This window comes from Antechinus flavipes, chromosome 2, assembly GCF_016432865.1.
Source record: "Antechinus flavipes isolate AdamAnt ecotype Samford, QLD, Australia chromosome 2, AdamAnt_v2, whole genome shotgun sequence".
NCBI lineage: Eukaryota > Metazoa > Chordata > Mammalia > Dasyuromorphia > Dasyuridae > Antechinus > Antechinus flavipes.
In genome coordinates, this window is record NC_067399.1 from 489,375,294 (window position 1) to 489,400,543 (window position 25,250).

The 25,250-nt window shown below is 36.6% G+C and overlaps 1 protein-coding gene across 9 annotated transcripts in view; it reads left to right on the plus strand.

Moving 5' to 3' along the window:
- CHD9 (chromodomain helicase DNA binding protein 9) overlaps nucleotides 1-25,250 on the plus strand; it is a 251,575-nt gene that overhangs the window by 24,684 nt on the left and 201,641 nt on the right. For 7 of the 9 annotated variants that reach the window (XM_051979832.1, XM_051979838.1, XM_051979837.1 and 4 more), the window contains exon 1: nucleotides 8,299-8,386. The exons of 1 other annotated variant lie outside the window; for it this stretch is intronic. The gene's annotated coding sequence lies outside the window, so the exon portion shown is untranslated. Of the gene's footprint in view, nucleotides 1-8,298; nucleotides 8,387-8,962; nucleotides 9,591-25,250 lie in introns of those variants that run through there. One more of the 9 variants, XM_051979835.1, reaches the window with a different exon arrangement.

Consider the following 25,250-nt stretch of genomic DNA (forward strand, 5'->3'; position numbering starts at 1 on the left):
TATTTTATTTTGTTTCCTTTTTTTGTTTAAAAAAATACTGGGGTGGTTTGCCATTTCCTTCTCCAACTCTTTTTACAAATGAGGAAACTGAGGCAAACAGAATTAGCTAATTTTCCTGGAGCTACACCTGGAGTAAGTGTCTGAAGCCAGAGTTGAACTCAGGAAGATGAATCTTCCTAACTCCAGGCTTAGTGCTCTATTTTACCACCCACCTGCCTAGAATGTTAGGATAGAGACAGAGTCATTGAAACTTGAGTTCCAATCCTACATCAGACACTTAGCTGTATGATCCTGGGCAATTCATTCAGTCTGTTTCTTCATTTATAAATGGAGATGATAATAGCACCTACTTCTCAGGATTGTTGTTAAGAATCAAATGAGATAAAATCCACAAAGCATTTGTAAACTTTAAAGAGTGGTGGTTATTATTATTATTTAAAGGTGAAAGCTGAACTTGAATTTTATACTTTCCATTAAGCCCTATGCCACCCTTGTTTGTGTAAACATTATCTTAGTGAGTTATCCCTGAATAAATAGATCTGGAAGGAGAGAATGGACAGAGAACATTTATTTGATATTGTCATACCTCAGAAACCGTGCCATAGAACTGTTTAATGGGAAGGGACAATAGAGATATTTTAGTCTATGTCTGCAACTTTTAAATTTGAAAAAAAATCTGAAAAAAAATTAGTTTTCATTACTTCTGCTCTCTTTAGCTTGACATATCCCCCTACCTCCAACATCCCTGCACCTTTTGGTAATAAAAGATCATTCAATTATTTTACTCTATGCAAAGTTTGTATATGGACAGTGGTATAGAAGCATCCATTGTCCCACCATATCTTTTTTCCTGAAAAACCAATATTCCAATTTACAAAAACATCTAGGTAGCACAGTGGATAGAGTGTTGGACTTGGAGTCAGAAAGACATGAGTTCAAATTCATCCTTGGATTTGATCCAAGTTATTTATACTCTGCCTCAGTTTCTACAACTGTGAAAGTGAGGATAAAAATAGTCTCTACCTTCTAAGGTTGTTTTGTGTGGATAAACTGAGATAATATTTGTGTTTGCTTTGCAAACTTTAAAATGCTACAATATATAAATGCTAGCTATTATGACTATGATTCTATTAATATTGTTAAGTAAAATCTCTTATCTGATTTTACAATAATCTTGGCTTTAAATTTTGAGAATTTGGGTTCTGATGAGAGAAAACTTCAACCTGTTGATCTTTTACAGGGGTTATTTGAATGGCTTCACTATGATTAATTCAATGAGTAGCATATAGTTGAGAAAAACTGTGTATGACTGGCCAGGAAACTGGCTCCTTTTCTATATATCTGTTTAAAAGGTTGAAAAGAAGTGACTAGTGACTTACTTTTCTCTGTTTTCTTTAAAGCAAGGGTCTTCACCTTTTGGGTTTTGTCATGGATCTCTTTGGAAGTCTGGGAAGCCTATAAGCCTCTCTTAGAATGTTTTTAAGTTAACAAAATAAAATACACACAAAGGAAACCAATTATAATGAAAGAAAACTATCATTTATATTTTAAAAGAGAACCCTTGCTTTAGAAAAACATGTACTTTTTATTAGCTTAGGGAAGTTTCTTAAACATAAAGAGATAGTATGAATTCAATTTTTCTCACTGTTGAATTTTATGCCATTTAAGGTCTCTCTTCTATTGGTTAATGGTTTAGCACTTCAAACTGTAATGTGAGAGAAACTGAGGCAAGATAGAGATTAGAGAGGTTGTAATAGTTTATTTGAGAGGGAAAGATTGTCTAGGGCCAAAGGAGGATCCATGTTGATCCCAGCAGACTGAATGGGTCTCAAAGCATGCAGTAATGAGTGAAGAATTCCAGGGATTCTTTATAGGGCTCCAGTGATCAGGAGAAACAAAGGCGGTGGCGGGGAGGGGGGCGGGGTGGGGCAAGATGGGGAGGGGAAGGTGATGGTGGTGTAGACCACTGGTGAGCAGACTATAAATTTGGTTCTGATAGGTTGGGGTTGAGGACCATAAATTCTTGATAATTTAAGAGGACCTAGGAGCCAGGATGTCTGAAATAAAAGATCTCCTCCTTATCTGAGATTAAACATTTACAATTTATAACCCTAGAGTAGCCAGCCGTAAGTTGTATCAGGCCTAATGGTCAGGAAGGGAGAGGGGTTGCAACCAGGGGAATTGAGGCAGAACAATTCAAGTAAACTGAAGTAGAACAATTTAGAGAAACTGAGGCAGAACAGTTCAGGAAAACTGAGGCAGGGCAATTTGGGGAAACTGAGGCAAAAAATTAAAGGAAAGTGTGACATAACAAAATCATTATCTATTACTGGAAAAAAATGGAATTCTAAAGCATGTTTACCATTCTTGTCTGGAAGAAGCAATGAAACATTAAAAAAAAATGAGTTTAAGTACAATCAATTAAAAATGATTAAGCAATCTATCTTCACAGATGTTGCTAGCCATTAGTGATCTGTGATAGAATATCTAGTATCCTGATGAATGAATTAATTAATTTAAATAAGAATCAGGAGAAAACTGATTACTTTTTTTTTTTTTATTTCCCTACTATATTGAAAAACTCCATGAAGACAAGGAATATAACTTAATCTAAATTTAGTATCTCTTCCAGTGCAGGATGTAACACAGTGCACATAGTAGGTGTTAAATGATTTTTGAAAAAGGAATGAATGAGTAGATAGGTCTTAAGATAAAGATACAGGAGGAATGGTAACTTTTGCCAGAGACAGAGAGAATCTAAGTTTATCTAACAAATATGTGTGTGTGTGTGTGTGTGTGTGTGTGTGTGTGTGTGTATTAGGTGTCTTGCAAATATAATCGAGCTTTGAAACAATAATCACTCATCATATCCAATATGTTGCCAGTATCTATTGATTTTATTTTTGTCACATTTCTCTTCTGATACTGCCACAGTGGTGCAGGCTCTCTTCACCTAATGCCTAGACTGTTGCAATACCCTGCTAGTTGGTCTCCCTGTTACAGATCTCTCCCCAGTCTAATCCATCCTCCTTTCAGTTGTTAAATTGATCTTCCTAAAATACAGGTCTGCCCATGTCACCCTTCTTCCTGTTCCCACTCAATACACTCTAATAGCTGATCACTTCTATGACCATAATTTGCCTCCCTACTTCCACCCTGCCCCTCTTTCTAGTATTTTTTTTTAAACTCTGTAAACCTAGGACACTGGCCTCCTTGCTATTCTTTTTATAGGATACTCCATCTCTGCATTTTTATTGGCAAAATCCTACCTTCTCCAGGAAGTTTTAACTGATTTACTGTTATTTGACTACTCTGTTGATTATTTCCAATTTATCTGAAGACTTTACCTCATAGGTATGAGTTACCTCATACTTCATCCCTAAGTTGAGGCCATTATCAAAGAGGTCATCCTCTTCTCTTTTCCTTATTCTATATCACCCAGATGTCTTCCCCTACTAACTCATTCTTCATTCCTAACTCTCATGAATTGGGAGGTGGTCCTTCTTGCTGGGACAAACCCTATTACATTCTATTCCATCTTCTCTATTGGAATATTGGACGTAGAGTTAGGAATGTGACCTCAGACTCTTAGTGGCTGTGTGACCCTTAACTCTTGAACCCCTGTCTGCTTTAGTTTCCTCATATGTAAAATGCAGATAACAGTATCTACTTCATTGCAATATTGTGAGAGTAAAATGAAATAATATCTGTAAAATGCTTTGTAAACTTTAAAGCTTTATGAACGCTAGCTATCATTATTGTTTTTGTTTGTAGACAAAAGGGAATCAGCCAATAGCAAGAAGTTGAAGATTAGTGAAAGATCAAGGATGTTATAAAGGGCAAACCAATAGAGAAAACCCTTTTCTTCCTCTATATTATAATGATTTCATCAATTAAAATGTATTAAATTAATTTGGAGCAACTAGGTGCATTGCCTATAGTAAAAAATAATGGAGTTCAAAATCTGGTCTCAGACATTTACTATTTTGTGTGACCCTGGCTAAGTTACTTAATATTTTTGCCTCAGTTTCCTCATATATAAAATGACTTAGAGAAGATGTTAAACAACTCTAGTACCTTTGTTAAGAGTCAGGAACAGTCAGACATGACTGAAACAAATGAGCAAAAATTATTGTCTTTATGATGACTCTAAGAAATTTTATAAAGTCTTAAACCTCTATTGCGATCTCCAGTCTCTCATCAACTACCTAATAAATATGTTGAACAGGATATCCCACAGAAATCTCAGATTCAATTTATTGAAAACAGAACTTACCTTTACCCCCAAATTTTCCTCTCTTTCAAACTTTCCATTACTGTTAAGAGCACCTCCTAGTAGCCTCCTAATCACATGGGTTTGAAACCTCAGGGAAACCCTCAAACTCATTCCACTTATCCTATCTGTTGTCAGATCTTGTTGTTTCTGCCTTTACAACATTTCCTCAATATTTCCCCTTTACTCACAACTCAGATTCAGGCCTTCATCATTTCAAATATTACAATAACTTTCTGGTTGGACTTTCTGTATTATATCTTTCTCTATTTCAATTCATCTTTTATTCACCTTAAAACAAAAATGAGTTTCTTAAAGCTTATGGCTAACTATGTTACTGCCCTACCTCAAATGAAAAAAAAACTCCAGTGGCTGCCTATTACCTTAAAATTCAAATATAAAATCCTCTGGTTTTAAAGTTTTTAACAACTTGGCACCTTTATGCTTTTCCAGTTATCTTTCACTTTACCCTTCTATTCATACTCATACTCTATAATACAGCAGTGTTGGCCTTCTTGCTGTTTCTAGCATATGACAATCCTTCTTCCAACTCTGCTTTTTCACTGGCTCCATGCCTGGAATGCTTTCTTTCCTCACCCTAGTCTCCTGACTTTCCTGGCTTCCTGCAACATTTAGCTCAAATCTCACCTTCTACAGGAAGCCTTTCCCTTTCTCCCTTCTATCTTCTTTCTTTCTTTCTTTTTTTCTCTCACCTCCCTTCCTTCCTTCCTTTCTTTCTTTCTTTCTCTCACCTCCCTCCCTCTTCCTTCCTTCCTTCCTTCCTTCTTTCCTTCCTTCCTTCCTATTTTATGTATGTATAATTTTTTTGCAAGTTGTTTTCTCTATGAAAATGTGAACTTCTTAAGGGAAGAGATATATTTTGGCCTTTCTTTGAAGACCCACAGACCAGCACAGGATCTGGCTTGTATTAAGCACTTAACAAGTGCATATTCACTAATGGCTAGGTAAAATCGGTGAGGATCTCTGATTTTTAAACTGTTGTTAAAAAAAAAAAAGGAGTAAACTATTAAAAATGGGAAACTTTTAGAAATAGAATGTAAAGATGTAACATTTTTTAAAATGTCTAACAAACATTAGTCAAGTAAGAGAATGGTTAAGGGAGTAGTAAAGCTTTGAGCTTTAAACTTTTTTGATACCCTGAATTTGTCAATGCATTTGAATAATTTTTATGTATCATACTAATCAATGAACAAGTATTTCTTAAGCGCTCACTTTGTATCAGACACTGTAATAGGCCCCAGGGAAATACAGCCATCTCCTTTCTCAAAGAGATCACATTATATTAGAAGAGATAACATACATACCCATATGTGTGTGTGCATTTGGGTAGATGGGGGATAGACTAGACTTGTGCTTTCCCAGGCCTAGTATAGGGGAGCTTCCTTGTTGGGAAATTTCTCTACCAGTGTAGTTTTAGATCAATCAAAGAATGTGAAGAATAGGAGAAGTGCTGCAGAACTAGAGAAGAACAAAAAGTCCAATTTTCAGAAAAAAGAAAGTGATGTAGATTAAAGGCTCATGGACCTGTCTTGGATTCCCAGAAAAATTCAAGACCGCGTTATTAAGTGAATGGTTTATGACCAATTAGAAAAAGGAGTGATCACAAATGGCTAGCATGGCATCATCAAGAAGAGGTCATTTTGGATTTATCCCATTTCCCTTTTTGTCAGAGTTAATCTGAGATCAAGGGAATTCTGGCAGACAAATTTTACTTAGATTTTAGTAAGGCATTTGATAGTTTCTTGGGCTATTTTTATGGAGAATTTGGAGAGATGAGGGCTAGATTAGGTGTGTTTATAACTGGTTAAGTGACAGACTCAGAAAGTTGTCATTATTGGGTCTATGTCATTTGTTTCAGGAGATACAAACAAACAAATCTTGGTCATGTTCATAGATTTTGAGCAGGTGAGCTAATCAACCTTCTCAATGTACAAATGAAGAAACTTAGGCCCAGAGATATTAGGTGACTCATCTAAGATAGCAAATGGAGGATGAGATTGCAACTCTAGCCCTCTAATTAATAAAAATAAGGAAAATAAATTGTCAAAGTAACTATTGTAGTGTAATGGAAAGGACACTGGCCTTGAAGTCAGAATAGTCAAGGACTTGGTTTGAATCATCCCTTTTCTGCTGTTTGTTATATGACTGTGGAAGAGGGAAGGAGGGAACAAACATTTAATAGCACTTTGTGCCCAATGCTTTACCTATATTATTTCATTTGATTTTCACACCAATCCTGGGAAGTAGGTGCTTTTATGATCCCTATTTCATAGAAGAGGAAACTGAAGCAGAGATTAATGACTTGCCCAGGATCATCTAGCTAGTAAATGTCTTGAGGCTGGATTTGAACTCAGGTTGCCTTGACTCTATCCACTCTATCCACCTAGATGTAGAAAATCCCTGAGAAAGATCCTTTAACCTGTCTGGGCCTCAGTTTCCATATAAATGAGAAGGCTAAATGATATGTAAAGTCCATTCCAGGCTTCCTGGAGATTAGCAGAAGTTATCATGCTCTGATGCTCCCTCTTTACCTCTCTGGGTCTCAGTTTCATGATGTAAAAAACAGAGAGATTACATGTTCTCTTAGAACCCCTTATTTCTAAACCTTAAACTGGTACCAATCCCATATATTTATTGTTAATAAACTTTAATGCTCTTTTGTAAATGTGGTGAGATCCAACAAATTTTCATCATCTGTATAATTGGATGCCAAATATTGTCCCAGAAACGCAGGATTAGTTTGGGGCAATACTTTTTGGAATGAGCAAGGGTGAGAGACAGCGTGCTTTAGTGGAGGCAGCATGTTTCTAGGTCCGACTCTATTGCTATGACCTTATTTCACATTTCCTTTCCAAATCCTTATTTTCTCATCAGTAAAACGTCTCAGATAATACTAGTGCTGCTTATCTTACAAGATTGTTACTGTCTGTAAGCCTAAAAAGCAACACAGAACTGTAAATGTTTATTGCTAATAAAGGTTGCTTGACAGCAACATCTGTACACACACAAACGTATTTTTTTATTTTTATATTTAATGACCAATCTACAATTTGTAATGCAAATAATAGTGGAACCAGCCAAGGTTCCGGCACATCTCGTTTGGAGGGATCTTTTTTGGTTCCTGATTCCACAACATAAGTATAGAGGGCATAAGGATTATAAATTTGAAAATGATTTAATTAAATCTGAAAATGTGGGTCTTCGTATACATTAGCATTTGGAAATGGGAAAATCTAAGAATGCAACTCGCGCTTCACAAGGTACATTTACACAGTCCTACTAGAACGGGGAGAAACGTGCAGCCATGCATGGATAGGGAAGGGGCGGGGCACATGGTCCGGTAAAGACCCTGATCTATTCGAGGAGTCTCCGGAGGGACGCATGTCTAAAAGTGCCTTCCCAAAGCCGATTTCTCGCAGGATGGCATCGCCGTGCGGACTGATGGGGGTCCGATTCCAGGCAGTGACGTGGCGGCGTGGCCGCGTCCGGGGCGGGAGGCATCGGGGTGTGAGCAGAGGGGCCGAGCAGGGCCCTGACGTGGCGGCTGGGTCGTGGGAAGGGGCGGGCCGGTGGGAAGGGGCGGGGCGGGGTGCTGCACTGTACAGCTCTCAGGCCAGAGGGCGCCCCAGCCACGGTCTTCCCGGGATCGGAGACCTCCCAGTATCTGGTGTGAGGCGGTCCGGAGTAACCGCGCTGGGGATTGGGTTGGTGGATCTTTGGGGCTTTGATGGAGCTAGGGCAACTCCGCCCTTTCATCGTCCTTCTTCCTTTCCAGAGCTTGCATTGGGCCTGGGGTGGGGAGGGGAGGAAGACTGGGATAAGGCACCTTTTCTCTTTCGCTCTGTCTTCGCTGCAAAAGCAGCAACAGCCGCGACTACAGCCCCGCCCATCCGGGCCAATCAGCGGCTTGAGCACAAATATGCAAATGAGGCGCCTGTGCTGTCGGTGTGCCGCTCGTTGGGGCTGGTGGGGTCGCGCTTGGGGAGTGAACTGGGCCAATCAGGCGAGTGCGTGGCGGCGCGGGGGAGGCGGTGCCCCTTCCCTCCTCCCTCCTCGACCCCGCTCTGACAGGGGGGCCTGGCCGCGCCGCCGGTAAGTGCTGCCGCCGCTGCTGCCTCCGCCGCCAACCGCTGCCAACCGCCGCTAGAGGGGAGAGCCGGGGCCCCGCTCAACTGGTGGGGAGAGGCTGGAGGGCGGGCGGCGCGCGGGCTGGGGCCAGCAGGGGCGGGTGTCTGTCAGGCGGGTGGTCTCGGGGCCCCCTCAGGGCCAGCCGGTCGTGTCAGTCTCCGCCGTGGTGGGGGGCCGGCGCCGCCGGCGGCGGGGGGCGGCTCCGTCATGGCGAACTGAGCGGCGGTGAGTACGTGCTGCCGCCGCCGCCTTCGCCCGGTCAGGGGGTCGGGGCCGGGACCGGGGCCAGGGCCAGGCCGCGCTCTCGCGGAAGAGGTCTTTGACTTGAGGGGGTGTGGAAGGGGCGAGGCTGGAGACTGACGAAGGGTCCCTGACACGTGTGGCTGAGAGCGCTGGAGACTCCCGGGGCTGTCATGGCTGCGGGCTATCTCCGTCGTCTGTCCGGGGGCCGACCCAGCCGCTGCCACCGCCGTGCCTGTTGCACGGGTGTGTGTGTATGTGTGAGTGTGTGTGGTGTGGAGTGGTGTGGTGTGGGGAGGTGGCGTCTCCCCCTCGCGTTGCTTGTAGATGGAGGGAAAGGGCCTTGGCATGCGGTTGCTTGGCCTTTAGCCGTGTTCCCACCTTCCAGACAGGGGGGGGGGAGAGGGAGAAGCCTCTGGGTCTTAGGCCCTGGTCCCCCTGGCTCCCCCTCTCCCCAGGCTTTTTTTCCTTCATGCCTCCACCCCCCCCACCCTGCTCTCCTTCAGCTAACAGCTCTCCTCCCTCCATCCTTCGTTTCCCTACTACTCTCTCACCCCTTTACTCCTCCCTTCCCCGTCCGCCAGTCATGACTCATTGATTGGGTGTCCCGGGAGCACGGCGTGCCCTAGGGCACCGGGCCTCCTGTGCTTTCCCAGGCCCTGGCTCTGGGGTTTCAGCAGTGCTTCCCCTTGGCGATACTCCGCCCGTCCCTTCCCCCGCTCCCTGCTTTCCCATCGTGGCAGCTTTCTCTGGGCCTATATTCATGCCAACAGCATGGCCAGGTTTCCTCTCATCTGCTCTGTGCGTGCTTGGTTGCAGCTGCTTCATGGCATTAAAGGATATAATGGGTGATTCCATGGCATCCCCTGAACTAAGTACCATCTCCAAAGTCTGGTATTTTACTAACCAGTGGGCCCTTCAACTGCAGGTCAGCCTTGGTTGTTTTTGTTTTGGGGTTGTTTTTTGTTTTGCCTTTTTTTTTTTTTTAAATAAAACTTTTCATCATGAAACCATTTAGAAGAGAATAAAACTTATTTGAGACATGCTGTTAACACTTGTTACACACAATTACTCTCATAGAGGCCTTGGATATGACATCTCCCTATTACCCAGGAATATATAAGGAGATATAAGCCACCTCCAACTTGTGTCCTTTTCAACATGAAATCTTAGTTGTGTTACTAAAATTTGAGACTATCAGAATTTAGTTTGCCAGTCTCTAAAAAGTGCTACATTCACATTTCTTACCATTTAATCATAATTTAAGTCCTTCCAGTTTTGATTATCATATTTTATATTATATTGAGGACAAGAAAGGAGATTATTCTGTCCTGTATTACTTTTTTAGTTGTTCCTTATTTAAAAATCTGGTAGAGGAAAACATAGTGTTATTGCTCTATTTCTGTAGGCCTCAAAAATTATCTGATCCAGTTCTCTCACTTTACAGATAAAACTGAAGACCTGAAGAAATTAAATGATTTGTCCATGATCACAGTGGTAAAAAGCATGAGAGGCAGGATTTGAACTTTTAATTCTATAATATACTCTTTCCCATCTACCATACTGACTTATAAAACAGTTTACAAAGGGTTTTTTAGTAAAGAATATAACATGAGTTCAAATGAGCTTACAATATATGCTGAATTTACAGAAATTAATAGAATTTACAGTATACTAAAACCCAGCATAGTCCTTTCTAGCAGGAGGTATTTAATATTTGTTGAATGAATATGAAAAATGCACTGTATTCATTAATAGTTAATGTGGATTTCTCCACATTTAACTGAGTTCCCTTGTATCTCTCCAAGTTCTATGATTCAAACAACACCTGTTGCTAAAATCAAGGTACAGCTATACTATGAATTTACCAAAACATTTTCAATAGTTTTCAATAGTAATTATTAAATAGTATATAATAAGTTTTGGCAGAACCTCATGAGTTAAGAATTGATAAGAGAGAGGATATAATCAACTTGAGAAAAAAAACAAAAACATGCTAATAGATTGATTCAGGAAAATGAAAGAGAATGAGTCAGGGAGGTAAAGCACAGTGAAAAAGAACTAAAACTGTCAGGATATCTAGATTTTGGTCCCAGATCTGATATTTATCTTTACCTGTGTCATCTTCAATTCAATAAAAAAGTATTTAGTGGATATTAAAGCAAGTAATTTAGGGGCTTCTGTTTCCTCATTTTTTATGCAAAAGTTGAGAAGGTTGGTTTGAACTTAGAGCATCTCTTAAAGTCTTCAGTAGTAAAATTGTATGATTCTAAGCACTTGTAAAGTAGATACAAAATAGAGTTTTAGGAATTCAAAAAAGCATGTTTGAATTTTTTTAAAGAAAGGACACAAGGTTTTCAAAGATAATATATATGTGCAGAATGAAAGACTTTAAATAGCATAATCTCAGATAAAAAAGCACAATTAGTGAAGAATGTCAAGACAAAATTCATGAACAAGGATTTAGTATAGTTATGTTAAATGTGAAAGACATGTTAAAAGTGAAAGACATTAGAAATACTAGTATGAAGAGGGATCTGCAGAAGAAATCTGAGAGATGGTGAAATAAAAGGGAGAATATTGGTACTAAAATTAGTAGAAGAAAACTTACTGGGCAGGTTAGGACATTTTAATCTGTTTTAAAAATTGGCATTTTGTTTTTACATCACATTTCTCACTGTATTCTTCCCCCATTTCGCTTCCCATTTTGTTTTTTATGCAATTACCATTAAAAATTAAAGACAAAGATCAATAAGGGAATGATAAACTTGGAAATCACCAATGAAAATATGATAAATTGGAGAAGGAAACAGTATTTACAGAGATATTGGAGATGAGCAAGGAAAAAAGTAATTGAAATCATGGGAAGCATAGAGAGAAAACACATAATAAATTCTCTTAGAAATAGTGGGTAGATTGGGGAGAATTAGCCAGATAAATAATTGTTATGATGAGATTCTTTTAATTACAGAAAAAAATATCCGAGAATATATTAAAGGGTACAAAGTTGAAGTGGTAGTTAGTCTTCAATTCAATAATCATTTATTAGTTCCAGAATCAAGTTACCTTAACTAAGAGCTTCATTTTAAGATTTGGGTGTCTCCAACTTGAAAGATTTTTTTAAAAGAGCCCTGTAAGATTAATGAAAATACTGATCATAAATTGATAGAATGTTTTCTAACCTATTAAAAATTTCAAATAGTTGCCACTGTGGCATTGGTATACCATGTAGAGGGTTCATTGCTGGTATAATGATATGACTTACATTGCTTTAATTCATAAATATAGGATGCAACATTCCATTCATCTTCTAGCTCTCTCTGTTATTAGTTGCCTTAAGTTCTATCTTTGAGTAAATAGAATGATAGAAAATCCAGCCAGATGACAAACAGAATCTTAGAAAACAGAAAGCTTGCTGGATTTATACTTGCTTTCTGGCTCTTATGTCACATCTCTCCATTTTCCTGTATCTTCAGATAGCCCTATCATAAACTGGCACTTAATACCTGACCTGTAGCAAAAATTCATAGTATTTAGCAGAAAGGTAGATGGGACTCAGAAGATAAGTGACTTGCACACCATAATATTATAGAAATCCAACTTATATGTGTCAAATGTTTCTTTTTAAGACTTCTAACTTATGTTGAAAGTGTCCCTATATTTAGAAAGGAAGAAGGTAAAGCCTTCAAGCTTTCTTAATACTTTTTAATGGAAAAATAATTAAAAATATTTTACTGTTAGAAGAAAACTTTTTTTTTTGCATTTACTAAGTGCGTTTCAGTCTTTGAAAGTATATTTGATGAATGTATTTTCATTTTACATATAAAATTAGAAAATCCCCACTTTCCTTCCCCTCCCCAAAATTGCCCTTAATAGTATCATATATAATTACAAACCTTTAAAAAAAAAAACTGCTCTTAATTATGTCTCTACCTATGTAGTCATTGATATGTGTAGCTTATTTGGATATATCATTTTTAATGAGGGCTCTAAAGCTAACTAGCAGAAATTGCTTAGGCTGCTCTCAATATTTATGAAATAGTTTTCAGAAATAATGGAGCTTCCTGTATTAGAACTATTACTGGATGAACAGATTTGTAAGAGTGGTTTTGGGGTGTTTTTTCCTTTTTCTTTTTTTGGGGGGTGGTTTTTCTTTTGGGTTTTTTTTTCTTTTTCTTTTTTAAGCTGGATGCACTTTATATTTGAAGATTCAAATTATTTCATCTAAAGGGACAAGATTTATAGCTGGAAAAAATTAGTGTTTTTGAGATGCAATTGTTTCTGTTTCACTATTGTTTATATTGTTTATAATAAATTATTGAAAGGTAACTTAACATCTTAAAGTATATAGGGAGAAAACTTCCACAATTTTATGGGTCACTCGAGTTTAGTTTATTTTGGAATTTGTATACATTCTCACAGGTAAGTAAATGTGATATATTTTTGTTCCCTTTAACTTTGTAAATTTTTAAAATTATTTTTAGAAGCTGTCATATATGTATTACACACATGTATATATACATGTGTGTATATATGTATTGTCTTTTTGATTGAAATGCAGTATGGTGTAATGTATACAGAGTGGACCTCTGAGTAAATTCTGCCTCTGACACATACTAGTTAGTTCTGGGACCCTAAGCAAGCTACTTTTATCTGTCATGTTCTAATGCAACTCTCTGAAACCATTAGTTTTAGAACATTTGCTGATCTGTATTGTGGTGGAAGTTACCATACCACTATGTTCCTATGCCAGTGAAATCACAAGTGTAAATCAAGAAGTTGATTGAAATAATTCTAGCTTATTATTTATGACTATGGGGACGGGGAAAGGAAGCTAACACAGTAGTTTTAATATTGTTTTGGTCATCATTATCATCATCATCATCATCATAGTGATCTTTTACTTAGAACTTTGATTTCTAAAACATTTATATGTTTTACTTCATTTGAGATATACAGCAATTTCATTGCCCAACTCATTGGCTTTGTTGGACAGATACTGCAAATTGATGTTGCCAATTTTCTTTTGAGAGCTTTAACATTGAGGATCATCTAGAGTTCAATGAAAAGGTTAATTTGTAGGCATGAGTAGGCTGTTCCATATTATGACTAAGGAATGAAGAAGAAACCATAAGGATAAAGAAAGGATAAAGGATATCCTCTGAATGAGCATAAAGGTCTAGAAGGATAAATGGTTTAGAAGCAGGGGTCCTCAAACTACAGAAGGATAAAGAAATATATGAATGAAAAAAATGGGTGTTAGTCACACGATAAAAGCTATAAAATAAATGATGCACAGCCTATGTGATCCATTGCTTGTTGCAAGAAACTGAGAGTCTTGTTAATTTATCTGACTCTTTGTTTCTTCATAAATGGAGGTTGTGGGGGGTAGTAGAAAGCTCATGAGATCTTCAGTCAAAGGATGTACTTTTTAATATTGGCTTTGTTACTGAGTTTCTGTGTGATAATAGTCAAGAAAGCCGTAGCTTTCTATACTACAGTTGTCTCATCATTTTCCTCATCTGAAAAGTGAGGGTATTGGATTTTAGGTAATCTTTCAGGTTCCTAGTTAGCTCTTAAGTCTCTCAGGGGGTTGCTATAATTTTGTGATTTTAAAGACCTAGATTCACTTTTCTAAATTCCAATTCTGTTGCTTTATCATAGTATGAAAATGACTCTGATTTTTCAAAGGTCATTCCAGATAAGTGTCAGGAACTACTACTCTGAAAAGGCTTTAGATAAGATATTGGAGGTGGCATTGGTAAGTTCCAAATCAATTACTAGGTTGGCTTATAGAGTTGACTTTTCTGGCCACAACTCTCCAGATGTGAATGGGTTTTGATTTGTGTAAGTGGAGAGAGATATCTACACTGACGAAATCACAAATCTTTAAAATATTAGAGTTATATTAAATCTTAGGTGGGACTATGGATTCTTTGGAGGACAATGAATAGATAGGCCATAAAGATTACGAAATGACTATGTCTTGAAAAATTCAGTGAACTTTTCCTCAGTTCTTATTTGGTTTTTGATGATAACGACTGTCCATTCTTTTTGAAACTCTCCTTTGCTTCTGTAGTTTTCTTTTAGCGTTTTTGAATTCTACAGTATGGCTGCCCTATTTTGAATTGAAACAAAGAGTTTTAAAATGATGGAATTTGAAGAACCTTTAACACTGACTCTTTCCCTCATCTTTAAAATGAGGGGGTTGGACTAGAGAATCTCATATTTTGATTTTTGAAAGATTCGTTTTTTTTTTGTTAGATAGCTGTCTCTAATGATGGAGATCGCCCCATGACTTGTCATATTCTGTGTTTCTTGTCAAAGAAAATCATCAGTTATAGGATCAAGATTGTTAAGATTCTTCAAAAAAAAAGTTGTTGGGTCTTTTTTAAAAAACAAATTAGTCATAATATTACCTTTAGTTGATTTAGTTTGGGAAGAATATATAGTATATATCCCTTCATAGTTAATTGTTGTAGGGTTTTTGAAGGAAACGGAATTATAGGAAATATTTTAAGATAAGGGAGATTTGCAGATGTGGGATATATTGAGATCATAGAATTTTAGAGCTGGAAGAAATCTTAAATTATCACCTAGACCTCAAACTTTTATTTTCAGTATCTTTATCCTATTAAAAATTATTGAGGATCTCTCCAAAGCGTTTTTGTTTATCTGGGTTATATTTATAGATATTTACCATATTGGAAATAAAAACTATTTTTGAATTTGTAGACCCTCTAAAAGGGTTTCAGAGATCCCCAGGATTCTCCCAGGGGTCCTCAAACTTTTTAAATAGGGGGCCAGTTCACTGTCCCTCAGACTGTTGGAGGGCCGGGCTATAGTAAAAACAAAAACTTTGTTTTGTGGGCCTTTAAATAAAAAAACTTCATAGCCCTGGGTGAGGGGGATAAACGTCCTCAGCTGCCTCATCTGGCCCATGGGCCGTAGTTTGAGGACCCCTGCATCTAGACCATATTTTGAGAACCACTGACCTATACCAACTTCATTCTCCTTTGTTTCTCTAGCACCTAGCATAATACCATTCACATAGATGCTTAATAAATTCTATTGGTTTTAATTGAATTATATTTAAAAAGCTGAGTTTGAGTGAGGTTGGGTCATTTATCCAAGATCACATAGTATGTGATAAGCCTACTCCAAGTCCAGTGTCCTTTTCATAGTCTATTGCTTTCTTAGTAATAAGTACTATAAAAAAATATAAAGAGAAAAGTATGAAAGGGGCATAATAAAAATCTTTATTTTCTCTAAGTTAAGTTGAATGGATTACAAATGGTCCTTTGCCCCTTCGTGCTTACATAGTAGTAATGGAGCAATGATCTAGGCTTCTAATTTCTGGGTATTTTACAGGTTAAAGACTTTAGAGACTATCAGAGTATTAGGCAATTTTACTAATATGGTATATAGTGATTGTCATGCTACTATTTAGAATTGCCTTTATAGCACAGAATATTAAGACAGAAATAATTGAGATTCATTTTCATTCAGAAATCATTTAAATGTATTTCATAGCAACTTATAAGATCACAAATAAATTGAAAAGGGACTTGGTTATAGGATCACATCCCCATTGAACACAATGAATTGCACCCAGTAGGAACTTCAACATTTAAATGAATGAAATAGTTACTCTGTAGTAAGGAGTAAGTGGAATAAGCTGCCTAGAAGAACACAAGAAATGAATAAAAGAATTGCAAAGAATTAAAAAAAAAAAAAAGCTAAAACTGAAGTTAGCATGAAACTATAATGAATCAAGTCTATATTGTTCTTTTTTCTCTGTGCCCAGAGATATAAGAGTAAGAGTAGAAAGGTCAGAGTATAGTCTGAGTCAGAATTGAGAGTTTACATAATTGTCTAAATAGAAGGCTTTGGGGACAAAGAGTTTTAGGTAGTGAAGGTGGTGAAATAGCCAAAGGGAACATGATTTGTGTGAAGTGGAAGGGAGAGGGGGAAAAAAAACAGAATGTGAAAGAGGGAAGAAGATGAGAGGAAGATTGTAAATCAGAGTAGGATTGAAATCAGAATCTTGGTAGAAAATCAGTACTTTATGATAATGGATTGTGAAGTATTTATTACCTGTGTAATGGAAATGGATATCAATGAAGTAAAGGAAGGCAGGGAACAATTAGGTTGCAAAAGTTGAAAATTTTGTTCCTCCCCTTCCATGTTTGTAAACTGAGCCATCTTTACTTTTTCCATGAAACTTTGGGCCTTCACTTGTAACACCTATATTGTAGCATGCAATTTGTGCCTTACCCTATAAGGTTTTTAATTGTACTACCTATAAATTGCTGTTCCTTAGAAACTAAATCTTCACTGTAAATCCTTTTTACATGAACGTTGACTCCTACCTACCACGAAGAGGTTATCACTGGACAAAATTTTAATATGCTAATTTTTTAATCTCCCTATCTTCCCCTCTGTCTATAAATATGTTCAGGTTTCCCTTATCCCCATAATTCTTTTGAAAACCCCTAATACTCCTCAGACTTTGGACTCTGGAATTTGAAAAGGCTTTTGGAAATCTTAAATATGAATAATCGACTTTTACTGCCTTCACATTCACTCAGCCTTTTACTCCTGTAAATTTGTCTAGCATTTTTACCACTTTACAAAATTAGTTTTAAAAATTATTATTTAGAAACTTTTAAAAATTACTAATGTCCTCATTGTCAGATGTCGATTCCCAGTTTCCAAAGTCATTTTGGAGCATTTGAAACTTTTTCTTGAAATTTTCTCCCTTTTTATTTCATGTGACTTTGGTATAATTTATATTCTTGGTTTTCCTTCAATTTCTTATAAATTTTCTATCTCCTTTTTTTAATGGAAACTCCGAAATGTAAGTATTCCTCAAGTTTCTGCCTAGGTGGCTCTCTCTTCCCTTTCTCTATTCTTTTTTGGTTATCACATTTACTTTCCATAACTTCAACAATTATCTCTATGACTTCTAAATCCGAATCTTCAGTTCTGAGTTCTAATTCATGCTTGGTTTTTGTATTTTCCCCTATACCTCTCTTTAGTGTAATATAGAAAGACCACCAAATTTGGAATTGGAAGACCTGGAATCAAATCACAACTTTGTTCCATTTTTTTACCCTTAAAAAAATTAATTTCCGCAGTTACACATTTAAAAAAATTACTTATAAATGAATGTCAAGAGAGAGAGAAATCAGAACAAAGGGAAAAACCATGAGTGAAAAAACAGAAGAAAAAAAGTGAACATGCCCTGTGTTGATTTAATTCAGTCTCCATTGTTCTCTCTGGATGTGGATGGTGTTTTCCATCCAAAGTTTATTAGGATTGCCTTGAGCTACTGAAATGCTGAGAAGAACCAAGTCTGTGACAGTTAATCATTGCCCATTTTTAAAATAGCTTTTTATTTACAAGATATATGTGTGGGTAATTTTCCATACAGTTATTTTGCTGTACAAAAAGAATTGGACTTTGAAATAATATACAATTAACCTATGAAGGAAATCAAAAATGCAGCGGACAAAAATAGTGGGATTGGGAATTCTATGTAGTGGTTCATACTCATTTCCCAGAGTTCTTTCGCTGGGTGTAGCTAATTCAATTCATTACTGCTCTATTGGAACTGATTTGGTTCATCTCATTGTTGAAAAGGGTGATGTCCATCAGAATTGATCATCATATAGTATTGTTGTTGAAGTATATGCTTTCCTGGTCCTACTCATTTCACTCAGCAGCAATTCGTGTAAGTCTCTCCAGGCCTTTCTGAAATTATCCTGCTGGTCATTTCTTATAGAACAATAATATTCTATAACATTCATATATCATAACTTATTCAGCCACTCCCCAGTTGATGGGCATCTACTCATTTTCCAATTCTTTGCTACCATAAAAAGAGCTGCTACAGACATTTTTGCACGTGTGTGTAATGTCTAGGCTAACTTTCTGGGGGACCTCCAGATGACTTGAAACAAGGACACTTACCTTTCCCCACTTTTATGATTTCTTTGAGATAATAGACCCAGTGTTATATAAAACCTTTTGGGCATAGTTCCACATTGCTCTCCAAGTTTGTGTTCCAGTTTTTCACAATCCCCTCCAACATTTATCATTAACTTTTCCTGTTATCTTAACCAATCTGAGAGGTGTGAGGTGGTACCACAGAGTTGTTTTAATTTGCACTTTTCTAATCAGTAGTGATTTCAAGTAGCATTATTTATAATAGCTTTTTATTTTTCAAAATACATGGAAAGATAGTTTCAACTTGCAAAACCTTGTGTTCCATTTTTTCCCCTCCTTTTTGCCCATCCCATTCCCCTACACAGCAAGTAATCCAGTATGGGCTAAACATGTACAATTCTTCTAAATATATTTGAACATTTATCATGTTGCACAAGAAAAATCGGATCAAAAAAAGGAAAAAAAAATGAGGGAGGAAAAACAAACAAGCAAACAAAAACAACAATAAAAGTTGAGAATACTATTTTGTGATCTACTTTTAGTCACCATAATCTTCTCTCTGGATGCAGATGGCTCTCTCCATCACAAGTATATTGAAATTGGCCTGAATCACTTCATTGTTGAAAAGAGCCAAATCCATCAGAGTTGATCATCATATAATGTTGTTGTTGTGTACAATATTCTCTTGCTTCTGTTCACTTCATTTAGGATCAGTTCATGTAAGTCTCTCCAGGACTTTCTGAAATCATCTGGCTGATCATTTCTTATAAAACAATAATATTCTATAACGTTAATATACCATAACTTATTCAGCCATTTCCCAATTGGTAGACATCTACTCAATTTCCAGGCCCTTACCACTAAAGAAAGGACTGCTACAAACATTTTTGCAATATGGGTCCTTTTCCCTTTTTATGGTCTCTTTAGAATACAGACCCTATAGGGACACTGCTGGATCAAAGGGTATGCATAGTTAGTTGATAGTCCTTTGGGCATAGTTCCAAATTGAAGAGTATTTTTTCCCCATATGACCAAAGATGGCTTTAATTTCTTCATCTGAAAATTATTCATAATCTTTGACATTTATCAATTGAGTAATAACTTTTATTCTTGTAATTTTGATTCAGTTCTTTATCAATTTTAGAAATGAGGCCTTTATCAAAAATAGATTATAAAAATATATATTTATATATAAAAGTATAATATAAATATATATATATAAATAAAAAATAAAATCTCCAGCTTTATGCTTCTTTTATAGTCTTGACTACATTAGTTTTGTTTGTGTAAAACCTTTTAAATTTAATGTGATCAAATTTGTCCCTTTTGCATTTCATAATAATCTTTAGTTCTTTGCTGATCATCAGTTCCTCCTTTCGCCAAAGGTCTGATAGGTAAACTATCCCTTCTTCTAATTTGCTTTTAATATCATCCTTTACATCCGAACTTTAATTTGATATTTTTCTTGAATTTTTTTTACCTCTTCATTCTAATAAAGAGGTAAAACTAAGAGTCCAGAAAATAGCAGTGCCTTCAGAACACCAGTCATATTTCCATGCCTTCAGAACACCAGTCATATTTCCAGTCTGGCTCTGGTAATAATCATCCACAAGAGCGAATCGTATGGAGAAGGCACTTAGCATTTCTGCTACCACTACCGCCAGCTGCCACTAGTGAGGCAAGCAAGCCAATCTAATTGAAGCAGCTTGGCATCCTGAGGGAGGATAAAAGGTTCCATGTAACTAGACGGGTCAATTTACTGCTATACCCTATCCCACAACTTAACTCTCTCTGGACTCCAAAACAGTCTAGCACCAATAGCTTTGGGAATGGTTGTGCTCAATGCAGGCCTGGCTGTCCTAGAGTGGAATAGTGTATGTGGTTATGTAAACTGCTAACAACCTCTTCAAAGGCTTCAATTGCTACCTCCTCAGGAGATAGAGCTGTTGAAGACCCAGAAAAGAATATTCTTACCACCCAGAGTATTTGACACCATCAAGTAATTCACCATCGGAAACAGATACATTTTAATCAACCTAGGCCATTGCCTTTGTCACCGAACCCAAATTTCCCTGATTCTTTACATTTGACTTTTTGCTAAAACTTATATAGTGTCTCCCCTTTAGAATGTGATATGGGCTCATTAAGATAAGAAACTGTCTTTTCTGTTTGTATCCTTAGTGCTTAACACATAGTTAAGTATTTAATACTTTTTTACTTACTCTTAGTTCATTTGTGTGAAAAAACACTTGTTTTCCTTGTCTGCTACGCTTGGAACCTAGCCTTCTCAGTCTCCTGATAACCTGTCAATATAGCTATGGCATCAGATGGCCTATGATAGTGTCTCTTGCATCTGACTCCTTTTCATACCCACCGTTTTACCATTAGCCAAGCTCTAATTCTTACTAGGTCTATTGAAACCACTTTCCAACTAAGCTTTTATCCAACCTTTTCCCTCCCCAATCAGTCCTATATATTGTTATTGCCAAATTAATTTCCCTAAAGCACAGCTTTGAATATGTCATTTCTCAGCTCAAAACCCTTCAATGACTCCCTACTGTATTGTAGTTAAGGCTGAGACTTAGTCTGCCATGAAAATCTCCCCATAACTTTTTTATTCTTATCTATTACTGTTCTACTATGGATACTCTGTGAATCAGCTGAACCAAGATAGTCTCTTCCTGAGTATGTCCTTGGTCTTTTTGGTTTTTATAACTTGACTCAAATTATTCAGTCTAAATTGCCCTCCTACAGTTCACCTTTCAACTTGTTGAAATGCTATTCATCCTCCCCCTTCCCAGTTCAGATACTACTTTCGTGAAATCTGTAATTCCCCTTAGCAGACATTTAATTCTTCTTCTTTTGAACTCTTAAAGCACATTGTGGTTTTTTTGTGGTATTAGTATTTTGGCATATATAATAAGTATAATAACAAAGCACATTTCTTAATTCTTGTAAGGAAAATGATTTCTCCATTTTATAGATGAGGGTGGGAAAGGTTAAGAGTCTTGACGAGGGCCACATAGGTTTGAGATGAAGTATCGACTGAGTTTTTTTCTGATTCCATGTTCAGCACTCTTAATAATAGGTATCTTGTCTCTCAAATGTTTAATTGAATAATCTATATTTACAGCCTCTATACCCACTCAGTCCTTTGCTCCTTCTCATTTGTCTTAAATTTTTATCATTCTGCAAAATTAGTTTGCTTCAAAATTATTAATGACCTGATTATCAAATCTCTGTTTCCATTATCCATGATATATTTGGAGCATTTCAAACTTTTTTTTAATGACTTTTTATTGATAGAACGCATGCCAAAAAAAAAAAAAATTTTTTTTACAGCATTATCCCTTGCATTCACTTCTGTTCCGATTTTTCCCCTCCCTCCCTCCACCCCTTCCCCCAGATGGCAAGCAGTCCTTTACATGTTGAATGGGTTGCAATATATCCTAGATACAACATATGTGTGCATAACCAAACAGTTTTCTTGTTGCACAGGGAGAATTGAATTCAGAAGGTATAAATAACCCGGGAAGAAAAACAAAAATGCAAGCAGTTTATATTCATTTCCCAGTGTTCTTTCTCTGGGTGTAGCTGCTTCTGTCCATCTTTGATCAATTAAGGCTCTCTTTATCGAAGAGATCCACTTCCATCAGAATACATCCTCAAACAGTATTGTTGTTGAGGTATATAATGATCTCCTGGTTCTGCTCATTTCACTCAGCATCAGTTCATGTAAGTCTTGTCAGTCCTCTCTGTATTCATCCTGCTGATCATTCCTTACAGAACAATAATATTCCATAACGTTCATATACCACAATTTACTCAACCATTCTCCAATTGATGGACATCCTTTCATTTTCCAGCTTCTAGCCACTACAAACAGGGCTGCCACAAACATTTTGGCACATACAGATCCCTTTCCCTTTAGTATCTCTTTAGAGTATAAGCCCAGTAGAAACACTGCTGGATCAAAGGGTATGCACAGTTTGATAACTTTTTGAGCACAGTTCCAAATTGCTCTCCAGAATGGCTGGATGTGTTCACAATTCCACCAACAATGTATCAGTGTCCCTGTTTTCCCACATCCCCTCCAACATTCCCCATTATCTTTCCGTGTCATTCTAGCCAATCTGACAGGTGTGTAGTGGTATCTCAGAGTTGTCTTAATTTGCATTTCTCTGATTAATAATGATTTGGAGCATATTTTCATATGTCTATAAATAGTTTCAATTTCTTTGTCTGAGAATTGTCTGTTCATATCCTTTGACCATTTATCAATTGGAGAATGGTTTGATTTCTTATAGATTCAGAGTCAATTCTCTATATATTTTGGAAATGAGGCCTTTATCAGAACCTTTGATTGTAAAAATGTTTTCCCAGTTTATTGTTTCCCTTCTAATCTTGTTTGCATTTGTTTTGTTTGTACAAAAACTTTTCAATTTGATATAATCAAAATTTTCTATGTTGTGGTCAATAGTGATCTCTAGTTCTTCTTTGGTCATAAATTCCTCCCTCTTCCACAGGTCTGCGAGGTAAACTATCCTATGCTCTTCCAATTTATTTATAATCTCATTCTTTATGCCTAGGTCATGAACCCATTTTGACCTTATTTTGGTGTACGGTGTTAAGTGTGGGTCAATGCCTAGTTTCTGGTGTCTTTGGGTTTGTCAAACACTATATTATTAAAGTTATTGGCTGTTTTGTCCTTTGAACCTAACCTATTCCATTGATCAACTCGTCTATTTCTTAGCCAATACCAGATGGTTTTAGTAACTGCTGCTTTATAATATAATTTTAGATCTGGTACAGCTAGGCCACCTTCATTTGATTTTTTTTTCATTAATTCCCTTGAAATTCTTGAAGGAGCATTTCAAACTTAAAAAAAAATCATGTCCTTCCTTAGGTTATGTGATATTGACTTCACTTTTTGTTTTCCTTCATTTTTTAAATCATTTCTCTTTCTCCTTTTTACAAATTCTTCTTTTTTTAATTTTAATTTTAATTTTTAATAGCTTTTTATTTACAAGTTATATGCATGGGTAATTTTACAGCATTGGCAATTGCCAAAACTTTTGTTACAATTTTTCCCTTCCTTCTCTCCAACCCCTCCCCTAGATGGCAGGATGAGCAGTAGATGTTAAATATATTAAAGTATAAATTAGACACACTATAAGTATACATGACCAAACTGTTATTTTGCTGTATAAAAAGAATCTCACTCTGAAATATTGTACAATAATTAACCTGTGAAGGAAATAAAAAATGCAGGCAGGTAAAAATATAGGGATTGGGAATTCAATGTAATGGTTCTTAGTCATCTCCCAGAGTTCTTTCGTTGGGTGTAGCTGGTTCAGTTCATTATTGCTCCATTGGAACTGATTTAGTTCATCTCATTGCTGAAGATGGCCAGGTCCATCAGAGTTGATCATCATATAGTATTGTTGTTGAAGTATATAATGATCTTCTGGCCCTGCTCATTTCACTCAGCATGAGTTCATGTAAGTTCTCCGGGCCTTTCTGAAATTCACATCCTGTTGGTCATTTCTTACCGAACAATAATATTCCATAATATTCAAATACCACAATTTATTCAGCCATTCTCCAATTGATGGGCATCTACTCAATTTCCAGTTTTTGGCCACTACAAAGAGGGTTGCCACAAATATTCTTGCACATACAGGTCCCTTTCCCTTCTTTAAGATCTCTTTGGGATATAAGCCCAATAGTAACACTGCTGGATCAAAGGGTATTCACATTTTGATAACTTTTTGAACATAGTTCCTGATTGCTCTCCAGAATGGCTGGCTATATTCACAATTCCACCAACAATGTATTAATGTCCCTGTTTTCCCACATCCCCTCCAACATTCCTCATTATCTTTCCCTGTCATTCTAGCTAATCTGACAGGTGTGTAGTGGTATCTCAGAGTTGTCTTAATTTGCATTTCTCTGATCAATAGTGATTTGGAGTACTCTTTCATATATGTGGAAATAGTTTCAATTTCATCATCTGAGAATTGTCTATTCATATTCTTTGACCATTTATCAATTGGAGAATGGAGAATTAGAGTCAATTCTCTATATATTTCGGAAGTGAGGCCTTTATCAGAACCTTTGACTATATTATAAATTCTTAAATGTCGATATTCCTTAAGGTTAGAAAATACAAAAAGAAATTCCAGAATTACAGATTTAGAACAGAAGGGGAACTTAATCTATTCCAACTTCTTCATTTTACAAACTAAGGTTTAGAAAATGTTAAGTGCCTTGCCCAAGGTGAAGTGGGTAGTAAGTAGTATTTGACCTGTCAGATATTTTGACTCCAAATTTACTTAATTTTTATTATGCCATGGGTTTTCATTCGGCTTTGGGTTATATTTTATAGTTATATTTGAATATGAGCAAGTCTAATGAGAATAATATAAATTTCAGGATAGAAAAGACCTTGGATTATCTAGTTAATCTCCTTATTTTGCACATGACTCTGCGATCTAGAGAAATATGACTTCTATTAATTTAAAATAATGTAATATAAACTTATATTATTTGGTATACATAACCAAATAATATAATAAAATAAAATAACATAAAAATGAAGATTTGACTCAGGAGGAAGAACTGAAGATATATGTAG